General features: G+C 43.9%; 1 long non-coding RNA gene across 1 annotated transcript in view; it reads right to left on the minus strand.

Annotated features, from left to right (window-relative positions):
• The window catches only part of LOC133040296 (uncharacterized), a 46072-nt gene that overhangs the window by 14832 nt on the left and 12804 nt on the right, over positions 1-18436 (minus strand). The window contains exon 2 of the long non-coding RNA XR_009688944.1: positions 17823-17888. This is a non-coding gene — a long non-coding RNA (uncharacterized LOC133040296). The remainder of the gene's footprint in view (positions 1-17822; positions 17889-18436) is intronic.

Raw genomic sequence — 18436 nt, forward strand, 5'->3', positions numbered from 1 at the left:
CAAACGTTGGGGAGGTTATGGAGCTGTAAAATTCTTGTTTACTTCTGAAGAAAGAAATAAAGTTGGAGGAGAGCCACTGGGTCTGCACAACAATAAATCAAGTTCCAGGGGGTGAGGAAGGAGGGGTTGGGCCATAAATCCAGAGTCCAAAACAAAGCCACATTCCAGTGGTCCCTGGTGGCATGTGAACCTGTAACGTTTGATTTCTGGAGAGATCTGCCCGCTGTCTCCATGAAGTCAACCCCCCCCCGGGTGCTCCACACAGAATAGCATTTGGTTCGGGTTAAAGTTTCTGAAATCAAGTCGTGGGTTTGTTCGACTTTCAAACAGAAAGGGGAAAAAAAAATCAAAACAGCCCAGTTCCCTCTTCTGCTCAAGCTGAACTTTCCGCAGCAGTTTCAGGGGTGACAGCAGCCACAAGGAGCCCAGTCAGGCGCAGCAGGGCAGACCCAGGAAGGCCAGGAGGAAATTCCCACAGCTGTAAGCTTGGAAAGGGGGCTCCCAGGCCTCTTCCCTCCAGGCTTGGGGTAAATTTGCTTGTGAAAGGTCACCAGGGAACAGCCTCCTGGCTCAGGGATTTTTCTTCAGGCTAATACCTCAGGTTTCTGGAAGAGAGAGGTCCTATTTCCTGTTAACTCAGTCTTCTAGAAATAACATTCCCTTTTTAAGTGACAAGAACGCCAGGCACGAAGTTACAGTTCTCACCTTTGGTTAATAGCCCTATAACTCTCCTCGCCTTGGACCTTCAGACACTTCCCGCCCCCTCTCTATTTTTAAATGAAAATGAAAGTAAGGGAATTTTACTTCATTAAATATTGACTAAGGGCCTACTATGTGCCAGCTAGGCTTAGCTCTTTATTTATTATTATTTTTAGTTTTGGCTGTGCTGGGTCTTTACACAGCACATGAGCTTCTCTTGGTGTGGAGCACAGGCTCTTGAAGAAGCAGGTTTAATTGCTCCTTGGCACGTGGGATCTTGGGCTTCTCTGGTGGCCCAGTGGTAAAGAATCTGCCTACAACGCAGGAGCTGCAGGAGACGTGAGTTTGATCCCTGGGTGAGGAAGATCCCTTGGAGGAGGGCATGGCAACCCACTCCAGTAATCTTGCCTAAAGACTCCATGGAGAGAGGAGCGTGGTGGGCTATAGTCTACAGGGTCGCAAAGAGTCAGATACGACTAAAGGAACTCAGCATGCACACACCCAAGCATGTGGGTGTCTTGGTTCACCAACCAGGGATCAAACCCACGCCCCACACATTGGAAGGTGAATTCTGAACCACTGGCCCACCACTGAAGTCCCCAGGCTAAGCCCTTTAAATACATTGTTTCATATAATTCTCATCACAATTTTAAGAGATAAATACTAAGATCAGTCCATATTACAGATAAAACAAAGGCTTGGAAAGTTCCCATGATTGGCCTGATACCATTGGCCCGATAGCCAGTGGTGTGAATAAGGTGCATACTTAGGTTATTCTCTAACTTCATTTCTCTTAACCACTAAGCTCTACTGCCCCTACAGCACAAAGTTCCTGTAGGAACTATAGATAACTTACTAAGGATACAGGGGATGAGATTTTTCTACAGTTTATTACCTTCATTAAGAACTGGGCAACAATAATGACAAATAATGACCTTGCTAAGAAGCTAATTTTTGAGCACTTTCTATACCCACTTTACATACACTATTTCAACCCCTCCATAAAAGTACCCTTTGAGGAAGGGGGCATCCCCATTTTACAGATGAGGTAGCTGGTCAGAGAGAAGATGCAGAGCTTCCTTAAGGTCACCTAACCGGGATATGGCAGAATTACATCTGGAGGTCAGCTAGGTTATAACAGCAGCTCAAAGGCTGGACCTGTTGCAGAGCCTCCGGGTCTTGGTGGTCTCTGCAGAATACACCTACAGGTAGAATGTTGTTTTACTTTTTTAAACTTAAAATGACTAAATGGGGACTTCCCTGGTGGTCCGATGGTTAAGACTCCATGCTTCCAAAGCAGGCGGTACAGATCAATCCCTGGGTTGGGAACTAAGGGCTTCCCAGGAGGTGCTAGTGATTAAGAACCCACCTGCCAATGCAGGAGACATAAGAGATGTGGGTTTGATCCCTGGGTTGGGAAGATCCCCTGGAGAAGGGCATGGCAACCCACTCCAGTATTCTTACCTGGATAATCCCATGGACAGAGGAGACTGACAGTCTACAGTCCATAGAGTCACAAGGAGTTAGATGAAACTGAAGCAAATTAGCACACGTGCTGGGAGCTAAGATCCCACATACTTGGCAGTGTGGCCAAATATACATATATTTTTTAATGACTAAATCTGCAATTTTTCCCTAAGTCAGATGCTATCCTAACTGATTTCTGGTTATAAGCAAGGCCAAAGGCCTAAAGGAAAGTATTAGAGCAAAACATAAAATTAATAAAACTATCCCTCTTGACTCCTTTCCCTCTGTGAAATGAGTCAAGGGGGTTCCTATTCAATTTCATGAGTGGGTTGCCACAGCCCAGCTTTCATGTTCCACAGAAGCATGGTTGGAATGTACCTCCACCACCTGGCCATGATATTTAGTCATTCTTTAATATTAAGATAATAGCAGCTGGCCTTTATGAGCTTCTCCATATGACAGGTAGGTTATTATCCTATTTTCCAGATGAGGAAATCCTGGCTCAAAGAGGTGGAGTGATTTCTCCAAGCTGAAATAGCCAGATGATGAAAGAGCGGAGACAAGCACCCCAGTTCGCTGATATATTCTGAAGGCCTATTTCAAACCCCTCCACACCCTATCCTTGTTTCTCTTCTACTTCTTTCCCTCGCTTGCGCTATTCATTTCCTTGGGATGCTGTCACAAATGACTACAAGCTCAGTGGCTTAAGACAACACACACTGATTCGCTTACAGTTCTGGAGGCCAAAAGTTGGAAGTCAGTATCTCTGGCTGAAATCAAGGTGTTGGCAGGACCACACTCCCTTCAGAGGCTCCAGAGGAATAATCCACTTCCTCGCCTTTTCCAGCATCTGCTGCTGCATTCCTTGTATTCCTTGGTTCGTGGCCTCCTCCTTCATCTTCACAGCCAACAGCACAGCATCTCCTCGCTCAGATTCTACTTTCCTCTTTTTCTGACACACACCTTCTTCTCTTCCGTGGTAGTCAGACCTTGTTCTCTGTTTCCATCCACACCTGGCCTTCCTTTTCTTCTTCTCTGCCTGTGTTGAATCGCCCTCTGCCTCTCTCTTACAAGGACGCTTGCGATTGCATTGAGGGCTGCCTGGGCCAAGATAATCTTCCAACTCAAGACCCTTAACTTAATTACATCTTTTTCCATGTAAGGCAATATTCACAACTTCCAGGGTTTAGGACCTGATATCTTTAGAGGATATCAGGTTTGCTTTCCCCCCGAAAACTGCCCTTGGCATTATTTCTCCAGGAGTGGAAGTCGGACTGAATTTGATCAATGACACTCTCTTGCCTGGTTGCCTTGGTGACGTAAACACTACACACTTACCTAGTTCTTTCCAGTTATCCAACATCATATGCCAGTTGCCCCACTGGGGTTCTAGTCTATGGTGCCCCCTCCCATACACAGATGTTGTGAGAAAGCTTCACACAAGGCAAGGCCTGGTGGAAAATAAAACGCAAGGAATTAAATTCACGAAAAGGAAAAAAGAAGGGCCTTTGGGGAATTGATGACCTATTGAGGCATCATGTACATATGGAAAGTTACATGGGAATGCCAAGAATTGTCCACCAAATGTCAGTTATAAAGAGCAACTGGAAATTGGAAATGGAAGGCATCCTGTGGTCAAGAGAGGTCTGGAAGGGCTGAAGCCTGCGTTGAACTTTGAACATTAGCTAAGATTTATTGGGCTTCCCTAGTAGCTCAGATGGTAAAGAATCTGCCTGCAATGACAGAAATGCAGGTTTGATCCCTGGGCCAAGAAGATCCCTGGAGAAGGAAATGGCAACCACTCCAGTATTCTTGCCTGGAGAATTCCATGGATGGAGGATCCTGGAGGGCTACAGTCCATGTGATCGCAAAGAGTTAGGTCAAAGCAACTAATAACCCACATAAAAAGATAATGGAGTTGCCATTTTTTGAGCATCTTCTATAAGCTAAGCCTTTAACACCTGCCACATTTACTCTTTTCCACAACCTGGGGTGGTGGGTATTATATGTTTACAAATGAGGAAACTGAGGCTTGATTGAAGTGATTATGCCCCTTGCTCAGCTGGTAGATGGCAGAGCTGAGACCTAATCTTGGGCCACCTGCCTGGAACCTGTGTACTTTCTCCACACTGACATCCTTGACCTAGAACCCTAGCCTCGGCCATAAGTAATGGTAACACAGTCCTGGTGTCCAGCGGACTTAAGGAAGAAGATGCCCATATTGGGCTAAGCAGAGAAACAGAAGTCACACAACATTAACACCTGAACTGACCGAGAATGCCCATCGGTGGCCCACAGCCTGTATGAGGCTAGGAGGTGTATTTTTGGAAGGACTCAACTAAGGTTTAAAGAAACTCTGGAACCCATCCTTGCAGCTAATATAAAAAAATAGCCATCTGCATGGTGAAGGGGGCAAAATTTTATTCCTGTCTGGCAAAAATCAGCTTGTATTAGAGCAGACAGGAGCTCATCACCTACAGTGAGGCATTCACCTCCAGACTCCTGGAGACATATGAATTTGAGAGTCCTGGTAAAACAGTCTCTCTAAACATTCAGGCACCCATATCTGAGAACCAAAATCAGATAACCCTTACCTTCATGTTAATTACAATTTCTAAGCAGTGTCAATATACTGACTGAAAACAAATCAAAGCAGAGTTGCATTTTCAAGCAAGACCTCCCCATGGGTCCATCACATGCTGCTTCTTCGACAGCACTGGTAGGACTGTCTGAGATAAAGGATAACTCTTGTCAGAAACATGCTGCTTTAGTGTACAAAATATTTGCATAGTCCTTACTACTTCTTATCCTCACAAGAATGATATGAGTTAGCTACTATTCCCATACGAAGATGAGGGAATTCTTTAAAATGGCAGTAGGACCTACTGGAAAGAGCACTGGTGTTTTGGTTCAAGCCCCTGAAAGGGCTCGCTGAGGGGTTTCTGTTCCCTAAACCTCAGTCTGTATATCATGATGGGCTTGTCTGACAAGATGGTTGGTATGAACCTATTTCCTCTGAAATTCTGTGACATAAGAGCAGACCTTTCGAATACCAAACATATTCACTATTCTTTGTAATGGCTTAAAATTGCCCATAGTTTTAATAAAAACTATGAATTTTAACAACCACCTTGCTCTTTAGCACTGGTCCTGTGTCTCTTAGACCCAGAAGGCCCAGTTGAGTCCCTCACAGCCAGTCATGTTTTTAGAAGGAATAAGCTCCCGACTATGAAAACCTAAATCAGTCTTCTGAGGAAAGCGAGCCTCAGCAAGCTTCTGTCACTTGCCTGAGGACACACAGCTTGTGAGTGACGTGAACCAGAGGTCAGGGCGCCAAGCACAAGACAGCAAGAGTCTGTGGAGGAGTGTTCCAAACTGGAGCATTTTCTCCAGCCCTGATTCCTCTTGGGGTTGAACATGAGGTAAATTCAAATCTGTCCTTCAGGTTGAGTTTTTTGGTCAGATTCAAGCACCACCTACTTCTTGACTTTTTTTGCAGGGGGAGGGAGAGCAATCGTCTGGAAACTTTGCTTTTAAAATATGCCTAAGAACTGACGATATGTATGTACGAGTGTGTTAGTTGCTCAGTCGTGTCCAACTCTGAGAACCCATGGACTACAGCCCACCAGGCTCCTCTGTCCATGGAAGTTTCCAGGCAAGAATACTGGAATGAGTTCCCATTTCCTTCTCCAGAGACTCTTCCCAACCCAGGGATCAAACCCTGTTCTCCCACGTTGCAGGCAGATTCTTCCCATCTGAGTCACCAGAGAAGCCCAAGAACAGATGGTATCACCAAGCAAAGCTGTGGCTGTATCAGAGTCAAGGTGGGTGCCTGTTTGGGTCTGAAACAAAAGCTCTGTGACTGGCTGACGTGGCCCAGCAGGTAACAATCTGTCTAGCTGGTGCCTTTCCTGAGATGCAGCCAGAGACCTGTGGATGGAGCCAAGCCTGGGCAGCATCCTGAATTCTGCATTCGGTCCAATTTCATCCTCAACTCACCCAGCGGTCTGGAGCATTTTCTCCATGTATCTCTACTTTCCTTATCTGGAAAAAGGGAACACAATGCCAATCCCCAGAACAGTCTGGAAGCATAAGACACCAGCTTTGCCTTGAGCCTGCATTCAAACCTCAGCTCCTTCCTCACTGGCCATGTGACTCGGGGCATGGTGTTTAATCTTCTGGGCCTCAGTTTCTTCATTTGTCACATGAGGTTAAGGACTGTCTCAAAATGAAATAAAATCATGAAGATCAAGAGCCAGGTACTTGAGATAAAGGCAGCCATTTTTGCTACAATATGAGTGAGTTTGGGGAATAGAGAGAGCCACTAAAATCTAGGGTGAAGGCGTTATCAGAGCAGCTTTATTATCACTAACTCCCAGATGGGCCTGGAGGAGTTGAGAGAGGCAGTGAAGGTCAGAGAAGGCAGGAGCCATGCAGGGGCAGTTCCAGAAACGCTCAGGCCAAGGGAAATATACATTTCTGACCAGTTGTAGAATCCATCCCACGGCCTTCTTCAGCCCAAACACACACACACGCACACACACACGCCCCCCAAAATTGAAAAGCAAACCACAGCATTTTAAAACCTCCCGTTGGTTTCGCCTTTCCTTCCCCCACGTATTGTTTTTGGGAAGGCCGTTTCAGCCACAGCACTGCCAAGAAAACAGGGTGGTTTCCCTTAACCACTGGCCACGAATATATGCCTTTTCCTGAGCTTTGTGCAGGAACCCACAGTGACTTTAAAAAATTAAAAAAAAAAAAAAATCTTCTCCATAAATAAACCCTTACGCTTTCTGCTGTGGGTCTGGGAGGGATGCGCTTCCCCTTGTTTCTGAACTCATTAAGGGTTCCGCTCCCTCCGCCATGGCGCTACGTCGTGTAGCGCGAGGCATTCTGGGTAATCATGCTCCGTTGTGTTTTCCATCAAGGCGGGGATGGCAACGTTCAGGAACTTGAACTTAAAGACCCGCCTCTCTTCCAGAGACACACATCCTTCCACAAAATACCCCATTGCCACTTCCCCTCGAGATTTTATTCTTACAGCCTGTTCTAATATTCCAAAGTCCGACAAATTATGCATTTACAGTTTACTCAGTGATGTGAAGCAGTGGAAAGACTGTAAGTTTTGAAGTCCAGAGACCCAGGACTAAATTCTGGCCTTGTTTCCTGGCTAGCTGTGTGATTGTGGACAAGAGGCTTACACCAACTTGGGCAAGGTACGTAACAACTGTGTATGTGCCTGCCTAGGTTTATTCACCTTGAAAATGGATATAAATGATCTGTAATGCATGGACTTAGGTGAGTATTAAATGGGAAAAATGCATACAAAGCCCCAAGCACACAGTAGGTAGTCAACAGAAGGCCGTTTTTATCATGTTCTTGGCAGGACTAATTGTAGCACAAAGAAGAAGGCTGATTCTGCTGGCATTCTCAAGAGGATGTGATGAAAGGATAATTTATAGGGGTGGGGCAGGGCTAAGGGACCCAGTAAGGGATGTTGAAGCACCCAGATACCTACAGCAGCGGGGATTATCACCACCCCCAGACCTAATGGGACAAGAGGAGGGCCAGGCAGCCCTGGAGCCCAGTCAGTGGTGGAGCAATGGAGAGGCTGCTGGCAGGAGCTATTGTGTTAGAGAAGCTAGTCACTGACAGACAGAGGCACAGAAGCAGGGAGGCAGCTGGGGAGAAATGTCCCAGCCTCTCCTGCTCCCACCCCTTAATCCTTTGCCGATGCCTGTCACTGGCCACACCCAACTGAAGACAGAGAAGGGAGCCTCCAGATGCAATCCTAAGTAAGGGTCAGCCTTCCAGAGCACAGTGCAGATTAGAGAATAAAGCTCAGTGGGAAGAGGGTGCAAATGGTGAATCACTAGGCCATTCAGAGAGAGGAATTCCTTATGACTTACATACTGGCTAGTATTAGTCAACCCAAACTGTGAAAAAAAAAAACTGCAAAAATCCTAAAGGGGTCATTGTAATCACATCACTTCAGACCTAAAGAGCTTGCAGCAATTTCGCAGTACCTAAAGATATGAGCCCCCTACCTCACCCCTGGGATCCTGTCCCAGACCCTCCTCTCTCTCAGCTCATCTCCTGCCTCTCCTCTCCCAGAATTTTCTGAAGTGCTTGTCTCTTTTTTTCCCCCCTGAGTTCATTAAACCATAAATTACTTTATTTATTTTAAATCACATCTTTTTTTTAGATTTTTTTGATGTGAACCATTTTTAGTCCTTAATGAATCTGTTACTTCTGTTTCATGTTTTGTTTTTTTTTTTTGGCCGTAAGGCATCTGGGATCTTAGTTCCCCAACCAGGGATCGAACCCACATCCCCTGCATTGAAAAATGAAGTCATAACCCCTGGACCTCTAGGGAAGTCCCCCTAAATAACTTTAGAGAAGTTATGAAACTCTCTGAATATCAATTTCCAGTTCTATAAAATCATGACTTTTTACTGGATAAGATAATGATAATATCCACTTTGTAACATAATTAAATTTAAATGAAGTAATATACTCAGCATGTGGATAGGCCACATGGAGACTCAGTATAAAGGTCACTTCTTTGTTTCTGGGGCATTCTCAGTCTTGCTGGTGACAGAGAAATGAAAAAGATAAGAAGATGTACCACTTGATCTGACATAGGTTGTCCACAACGCACGGGATGTATCTCCAACTGGAATGCTTTTGTCTTGACATGCTTCTCAGCTTTGCACTTGAAACTTCCAATGGGTGGAAATTTGATTGGTGAGAGTCCTCATAAATCCTCTGTCCCTGTCTTCTCTGCTTAGCCAACTTATTGTCACCTGCCAACATACAGACGGCACCACCCCTAGGTGATGCACTTTACCCACACTCCTGGAAGTTCTCACACAGAGGCAGCTCTGGAGCTGGATTGCCCAGCTTGAGGTTCCTGGACACATTTCTTCGCTGCATTGTACTCTTGCCACTTAACCTCTCTGTGCCTCAATATCAGCATCTGTGAAATGGGGTGATGCTAGCACCCACGCCATAGGGTTTTCCTGAGATTAAATGTCAACATATGCAAATCATTGAGACTACTGCCTGGCATAGAGTAAGCACTTAATAAATATTAGCCAGCTTATTTTTAATCTCTTTATTACCAGTATATCACAGTCCTTAACACATCTAGTATACTTTCAGGTTTATCTGTCTGATTCCCATATTGATTCTTTGAGTACCTCGACAACAGGGCCTAAAATAATGCTTGGCACATAGTCTGTGCTCAAGAAATGATCAGTGAGCGAATGAATACATGAAAGAATGCATGAACGAACAACATAGGACTCAAAGGGCATGGGGGGAGTCTGGTTTGGGTGTTCACGTGAAGCTCAGCATAGGCCTTTTCTCAAGGATGTGAAGAACTGAAGAAGTCAGAGCCAGAAAACTCAAGCTGCTCCAGGGCAAAGCAGGGCCACCCACAGGGGCAACTCCCATGGAGGCCTAGCGTGGGTGGGTCCCTGCCCCGAGCAGCCACAAGCTTTCTAATCTAATTGTGTGATAAGAAAAACCGCTCCCCCACCCTTCACACTTCCTCCTCCCACGTTAAAAACCAAGAGCAGTGATGTGCATTCAGGGGTCTCTGGGAAAGACAGCACTTCCCCCTGTCCAGCCAAACTCACAATCCGGACATTCAAGGGTAGAAGGGGTCTGACCAAAGGACGCCATGAGTCCCCAGGGAACGCCTGCCTGTCGATAGGCCACTAAGTCCGAGGGCCCACAGCAGCCCTGCCCCTCCTCCCGCCTGCCTGGACGCCCTCCTTCCTACATCTGCTCATGTGTGTCCTTGCCCCTCATTGCTTCCGTCTTATTCAGTTAAAGTGCATGAACCTCAAAAACCTTCGTGATCTGCCTCCTGACGGCCCCCCTCCCCTCATTCCTCCACTCTCCCCTTCACTCACCCCACTGCAGGTTAGCCAGTCACTGGTTCACCATGGAATGAGCTTACTGGCTATTTCCTTGCTAAAAAGTCTCTTGCTTCAGTCATCCTTGTAGCTTGATTCTTCTCATTACTCATTTATCAGTTCCTTCACTTAACAGACCATTTTTAAACTTTAAAATTTTTATTTTTAATTATGGTTAAAAATGCAGAATTTATGATCCTAACCATTTTGAAAGGTAGGTCAGTGGCATGAAGTAGATTTACATCGTTGTGTGACTATCACCACCATGCATCTCCATCCTGCAAAACCCTCTCCATCTTGTAAAACTGAAACTCTATACCCATTAAACACAAACTCCCCATTCCCACTTCACCCAGCTGCAGGAGTCACCATTCCACTTTCTGACTCTATGTGCAGGACTACCTAGGCACCTTATATAAGTGGACTCTTACAGTCCACTGGCTCATTTTGCTTAGCATAATGTCTTCCAGTTTCATCCATGTTGTAGCATGTGTCAGATATCTGCTTTTTCTGGCTAAATGATATGCCATGCATGTATATACCACATTTTGTTAATAGACACCTGAGTTACTTCCACCTTCTGGCTATTGTGAATAATGCTGCTATGAACACGGGTGTACACATATCAGATCAAGTCCCTGCTTTCATTCCTTTTAGGTTTATACCTGGAAGTGGAATTGATGGATCCTGTGATAATTGTCTGTTTTGTTTTTTGAGGAGCCACCATACTGTTTTCCATAGTAACTGCACCATTTTACATTCCCACCAAGAAAGCAAAATTTCCAGTTTTCCCACATCTTCATCCTTACCATCACTTATTTGTTATTTTCTCTTTTGGATTTTTTTTTTTTAAGCCATCCTAATGGGTGTGAGGTGGTATCTCATTGTGGTTTTTAACAGACAATTTTTAAGCACCTACTGGGATCCAGGTCCCAACTAGATGGCTGTCAGGACGTACAAATAAAACCCAGTTGGTACCCTCCAGGAAGAGAGAGAGCAACAAAACAAACCTGAACTGATCCATTCATGGATGCGTACGAAGCCTACAGATATTATCCCATTTTATCCTTACATTATCCACAAGGTGAGTATAATTAACCTATTTTAGTATAGAAACCAAGATTCACCAAAATTCAGTGACTTGCCTCCCACTTATAGAGCTCATACATGTGACAGAATTGAAAACACATGTTTTTTGAGACTCAAAAGCCTATGCTGTTTCTGACAGTTGTTCTCAGATATTTTTTTAATTTAACTGATCAGAAAAATATAAAAATAACTTTGAGGCACCAACAGATTTCTTGCCAACATTTTATTTGGCAAAACAAGAGCATTGGAAAGCAATTAATTTGCCATCTAATGTCACTATTCTTACACAGGAAGAAATGTAACCACATGACCTTCAGAAACACACACACACATGATAAAGTTTATTTAACTGAGTAAACTTAACTTTATGAAAACCTTACTGCACTGCTGATTTCTCATGTCCCTACCCCAGGAGTAAGGAGCATGTATCAAACCATGGCCAGTCCTTGGCTTCTGGAGGTCCAGTGCTCCAGCCCCACAGGCCCTCAGCTAGGTGCTCTGGGAGATGCTAAGCCCAGCATGAGTCGGCCTTGTATAAGTACATGCATGCTCAGTTGCTAATTGGTGTCTGACTCTTTGTGACCTCGTAGACTGTAGCCTGCCAGGCTCCTCTTTTCATGGAACTTTCCAGGCAAGAATACTGAAGTGGGTTGCTATTTCCTCCTCCAGGGGATCTTCCTGACCTGTGTCTCTTGCATCTCCTGCATTGGCAGGCAGATTCTCTACCACTGAGCCACCTGAGAAACCTCTGAGTCAGCCTTGAGGGGAGTTTAAACATGAACAGAACAGAGAAAATTAAGTGCCCTTGCAGGTTAGCCAATCTGAGCTCCAAGTAATGGAGAGGCAGGAAGATTTACCAAACCCTGCCACTTCCAGTGCCTTCATGACCTCTCTCTCTCTCTTTTTTTTTAATTTATTTTTTATTGAAGTATAGTTGAATTGCAATGTTGTGTTAATTATTGCTAAGCAAATAATTAAGCAAATTATTTTGCAGCAAAGTCAGCTGAAGTGACTCAATTATACATGTATATATATTCTTTTTCATATTCTTTTCCATCATGGTTTATTGCAGGATATTGAATATAGTTCCCTGTGCTATATGGTAGGACCTTGTTGTTTATCCATCCTATATATACCAGCTTGCATCTGATAACCCAACTCCGAATGCTACCCTCTCCCACCCCAGCCTTGGCAATGACATCTTTTCTCTATGCCTCTGATTCTATTTCTGTTTCATAGATAGGTTTAATTGTGTCATATTTTAGATTCCACATATAGTGATATCATATGGTACTTGTCTTTTTCTTTTTGACTTCACTTGGTATGATAATCTCTAGTTGCATCCATATTGCTGCAAATGGGACTTCTGAGCATATATATCCAGACAAAACTATCATTTCAAAAAGATATTTGCACCCCTATGTTCATAGAAGCACTGTTCACAATAGCCAAGAACTGCAAACAGCCTAAATGTCCATCAAAACAGGAATGGATAAAGAAAATGAGGTAAATATATATACTCACAATTTCTCTTGGCTCTAAGACCCAAACTTTTTCCCTTCTTCCTAAGGCCTTTGTACTTCTATAAGATCTGGGTACCCATTTATCGCAGTACTTTACCAGATTTGTAAAAGTTGTAAGATTTTTTTTACCAGGCAGGGGAGTAGTCGTGTCCAGCTCTTTGCGACCCCATGGACAGTCGCCTGCCAGGCTCCTCTGTCAATGGGATTCTCCAGGCAAGAATACTGGAGTGGATCGCCATGGCCCTCCTCCAGGGGACCTTCCCGACCTAGGGATTGAACCCATGTCTCCTACATTGGCAGGTGGGTTCTTTACCACTACTGTCACCAGGGAACCCCATATATCATTATACATCTTCCCAAACCCATATAAGGTACAGCACCAAGAGTTATTATAGAGAATAAATATAATGAACAGTCATATTTCTTCTGTTCTGCTCCTCAAATCTTATCATTTTACTGTGTGTGCTTCAGATTTTTATAAAAAGAAAGATTCAGTCATCAGAGTAAAGCCGTGTTCCCTTTTGAACGAATTTCCAAATCCTATTGCCTTCTATTGCTCCCCAGATGTGGCCACTTTTCTGATTTTAATGTTTTCTATTTCTTTACTAAACAATATGTAATTGTTTCACATGTAATAAAACTTTATATAAATGATATCATGCTAAAAATAGCCTCCTAGTTATTTCTTTTCTTATTTGATATTATATCTTTGAGATTTATTCCTCTATAAATATATAAGTATAGAGCCTTAGCCGCTGTATCACCAGGGAAGTCCCTCCATTTTTTTTCAATAGTTTCTATTTCTTTACTGAAAATTCCTGTCTTTCCATTTGTTTCAATAATGTTTGCTCTTGCTTCATAAACATGGTATAATAGCTTCTCTTAAGGCTTTGTCATGGTAGTCTAACATCTGCGTCAGCTTGGTATTACTTACCTTTCCTTTGAGAGTTGTTGAGATTTTCCTGGTTCTTTGTACATTGATTAATTTTGAATTGAATCTTAGACATTTTGAATATCGTGTTAAAGAGACTGTGGATCCTCTTAAGAGTAGCTAAAGAATGTTTTTTGTTGTTCTAATTTTTTAAGCAAGCTATTAATATGGCTAAGTTTAGACCACAGGTCCCAACCTACCTTCTTCGGCCTGTGGTTATAAAGCCAGTTTAGTTTTTAAGGCTTTTGCAGTGCCATTAGAGTCAATCCCATGTATGAACCACCCAGGAAAGTGTTCTATACCATAGTTAAGTCACAGGCTTTTGTTATGCTGCTTTGGGTCAGTCCCTTATATGTGGAGCCTGGGAGTGAGCCCAGAATTTCATCCACAAATTTAAGGAACCCCTTTCTTGAGCTCCTTCTTCTTGAATATCCTTCTCTCTCCCTTACCCAGAGTCCCATTTTCTTGATGTGCTGGATAGTAAGCCAGGATGTAGCTTCCTCATGCTATCATACATTTTTCACGACTGAGACTACCTTGAGAAGCAATCAGTGAGGAAAAAAAAAAGTGAAAATAAAAAGATATTCCCCCAAAAGAGTCTTCAGGTCACAGGGATCCCTTTCCCCAGTTCTTATGATCAGAGGAAGAATCTTTTTCTGAGTTTTAAGTGCTTAATAAGATGCTGCTGTCAGGGCAGTAAGGTAGTTCATGACTAGGACTTGCCTTGGAGTCAAGCCAAGAGAGTAAAAAGAATAAAATAAAATGAGATTTTGCCTTCTCCCAAAGCACAAAAACCTTTGGTCCTGCAGGGCCCACTCTTCCTTGTCCTCTAGCCAGAGGAAGAGGGTTTTATCTTGGATTTATTACTGTTCATGCACACTGCCTTGCTCCAGGATTCAGGCTGCCCTAGTGTCTAAGATAAAAGACACAGGAGGAAAAAAGAAAAAAAAAAACAACCCAGGAAACTTAATACGTATGATAGTCAATTTTGTGTATCAATTTGACTGGACTACAGGGTGTCCAGACATTTGGTCAAACATTATTCTGGATGTGTCTGTGAGGACACATTAGTTTCCAGGCCCTGTTGCTTTTTCCCTCCTCTCTCTGCCACCAACCCCACATTTAGGAGCTCCTGTCCTGGCTCAGGCCCTCTGTGTCTCCCCTGGAAAATTGCATTACTTTCCTGGGAGCTCCCTGGTTTCCACTCTCATCAGACACATGGTTCTTACAAGGAACTTTAAAGGGCTCAAATCAGACCATGCTATTTTCTTGGATTAAAAACCTTTAGTGTTTTCCCTTCACCTTTAAGATGAAGTAGAAGCTACTTACATGACAAACAAATAACAACAGAACACCCCCCAGGCCCTGGCCACTGCTGGCTCCTCCAGCCTCACACTACATCTGTGCTTCGGACACACAGCACCCCCTGCATCTTCATAGCCTGACTTCCTGACACCTTTATGTGTCATATCATCATGACAACTCTCTCTCCCCTGCCTCAGCATCATCTTACCAAGGCTTCGAGGTAAAGTGGGATGCTCTGGCCTGGAAATGAGCTACTGCGTGCCAGACACCTGCACCTATGTTCGAGTCACATTTAATTCTCACAACAACGCTCTGCGTACAGAGCAGTGACCTCATTTACAGAGGAGGAGATTCACGTTCAGAGATGCCAAGCAACTTGCTAAAGTCACACAGCTGCACTTATTACAGTGAAAAGTGGCAGAATCAGAGACTGAACCCAAATGTCTGGTACTCGAATTATTGACCCACAGTCCTTTCTGGTTCATAAGGATTAGATTTGAAACCTGGCTCTATTATTCACTTGTTTTATGACCTTGCCACAAGTCACTTCCACTCTCTGAGCCTTTGTTTCCTAATTTGCAAAACAAAATGATTGTTTTGCAATGATCTGTATGCTCCCTTGCTTCCTGAAGACATATATTGCCCTGCAGTGTCCACATAGCCCTGGGCATCCCTTTATTCCTGGGCTTCCCATGGAGAATAGTCAATTCTCTAATGATTATTCCTAGTCAGCAGAAAACCGATGCTCCTCTCCCACACTCTTTCATGTATTCACACCGGTCTCTGAACCAGCACGGAAACTCCTACATAGATCTGCATGTCTAGGCTCATGCCTGGCTGAGTGAAGCCAAAATCCCATTAGGAAAAGAGAGATGGTGAACCCCAACACAACATTCTCATGAAATTACACTAATTTGTGCTCTCTCCCTGAGCGACCCACTTGAAGCCTCGGTAACCTCACTTGTAAAACAATGAGGGGTGGTCGTCTGTAGACCTTGTAGCTCTAACCTTCCAAGATGCTGGAACATTACAAACCACCTGAGGCAAGAACTCACTAATAGAAAAATGAACCCTCCCACAAAGGCCCATTCTCCTTGGGAGAACCCAACCTTAGCCAATTCTAAGAGTCTCTGGAATAATTGTCTATTATCCCAACTTCAAGGTCATCCTGGAGGGAAAGTTCCCAAAAGACCAGGGATTTAAAACTAAGGTGAGAAAGGAAGGAAGGGAGTAAAATAAAGTTCTATCCAACCAAGTGAAGATATTTAGGATGGTGGTAGAAGAGCTGCATGGATTTCAGATTCAATTCCATCGCTAACTGTGTGATCTTACCACTAACAGTGTAAATGCAGGCAGGCCACTGGATCTGGTGTCTTCATCTCATTAAAAAAAAAAAATTAGGCTCATCTTTCTTACTCACAACTACTTGTGAGATGGTGTGTAAAAATGACTATTTAGCACGGTGAAGGTGTTCCAAGTTGACTGGTTTTATTCCTCTGTGTTTTCTATTTAAAGACAATCAGAGACAGCCAAGAAAACACAAAGAAATTGAAGGCCAGATGTTTTCAGGCAAACACATCCATGAGAAACACACTCTGGGAGCATCCTGAATCACAGTATCCTAAAACTGGAAGTGACTCACACAGTGATCAATTACAGAATAATTACACCAGATTTAGTATTCTCTACCCCCCCACCATTCACCACTGCTTGAATCTGGCACTGATCGGGTGCTCACTGTTTTCCAGAATGGCCTGTTCCTAGTCAGAAGTAAGATGAGGCAAGTCACCGAAACTCTGTCAGATTCAATGGTTCTTCCAATAACAAGGCCCTGCAGTCTCTTCCTTTACAATCCAGTTGTTAACAAGTTATATTATTATTCCACTGAGCCTTTGTTCTTGCTGTTCTCTTTCCTGGGGACCCTCCCCATTCCTTACCCTCTTCCTCTGCTAAAGAGACTCATTCATCCCTTGAGAGGCAGTTCAATCTTCACCACCTCTGAGAAGTCTTCCATGAGCTCCCACCCCAAGCTAGGGTGGGTATTGCTCTGTAACTCCAGCTCCTTTTACTGAGCATTCAACTAAGTGAAATAATCTATTTACATATTGGTCTCCCCACCTGACTGTGGTTCCTCAGAAGCAGGGACCTTACCTTACACATCTCTGTATCCCAGCTCCTCCAGCAGAGCTTGGCTCAATGAACAGAAGCTGCCTGAGGATTTGAGTCTGCTAAAGGGGCAGAGAGGCAGGCCCATGTAGGGCCAGCAGTGGCTGCATTGCGTGGGGAGGAGCTGCCCAGGGGGTACGTATGGCAATGATTAGATTCTGGATCTGGCTTCCTGAGTAATTTGAAGAAGAAAGGATTTCATTTCAAAAATGCTCTGGGTTTTTTGGGGGGTTTATGTCTATCTGCATCAGTTGAACTCATGGAGAAGCTTGTTAAAAGCTTCACATCAGACTTTTCTTTTCTCCTCCTATAAACAGCCTCCAACAAATTGATGGAATGCTGGACACATGTCTCCACTGAACTGTGCTCCAAGAGCAAGGTGGGAACTGTTCTTTGGGGATTTTTGGAACAAAACAATATGGTGTAATGCATTAAGTTGTAAACAAGTTATTTGGTACTTGGGAGGAGGGGTGGCTATTCTGCCAGTTCATGTGCTTGACCTTGGTCTAGGTGCTTTCCACAGGGCAGTTTGTAACATACCTGTGAGGTTAGGGATCACTGCCTATTTTACACATGGAGAAACTAAAGGTCTAGTGGTTACTTAAATAACTTACAACTCATCCAGCATCTAAGAGGGGACCAATCTAGGTATAATCCCCAAACGTATGCTTCTTTATAGTCCCATTACCAATGATGAAAATTCTGTAAGTTACTTACCAAATATCCATTTTTCCCTTTGTGCTTAGACATAGAACTTCTGCTCTCTGCTGGGCAAATTGCCACCTAGAATAAAGACAGAATTCCAGGTTCCATTATAGTTGGAGGGGCCATGGGCAAAGTTCTAGCCAATGATACATAGTCAGAGCAGGAAAGTGGAGCTTCAGGGCAAGCTCCTGAAAAGGGATAGAGTATGTGTTCTGTTGTTTCTTCCAATGCTCCTGCTGCTAAGCTAGAACCAGATGTGCTATATGGGAATCCAGGAGCCATTTCAGACCTTGAGGTGATCTAGAGGATGGAAACCATGTGCTAGAAGCGGGAGTGGTCCCTGATAACTGTGGAGGCTGCAACCAACTCTAGGCCTTCAAACTTCTTTTATACATCAGAGGAAATCCTTGTGTGTTTCAGTCTCTGTTTCTGAAGCTGAAACAACACTTGTGATGTCTCAGTTCAATCACAGATTCACTGTGGGACTTCCGGCATGTTGTCTACCTTTTGGATCTTAGTTTTCTCATCTGGGAAATAAGCAGATTGAACTAGAAGGGCATTTTCAAAGGTTCTTTCTAACATAAAGGTACCAAATACATAGCATAATCCTAGGCAACAAGCAGTGC

This window comes from Dama dama, chromosome 20 (assembly GCF_033118175.1).
Source record: "Dama dama isolate Ldn47 chromosome 20, ASM3311817v1, whole genome shotgun sequence".
Lineage (NCBI taxonomy): Eukaryota > Metazoa > Chordata > Mammalia > Artiodactyla > Cervidae > Dama > Dama dama.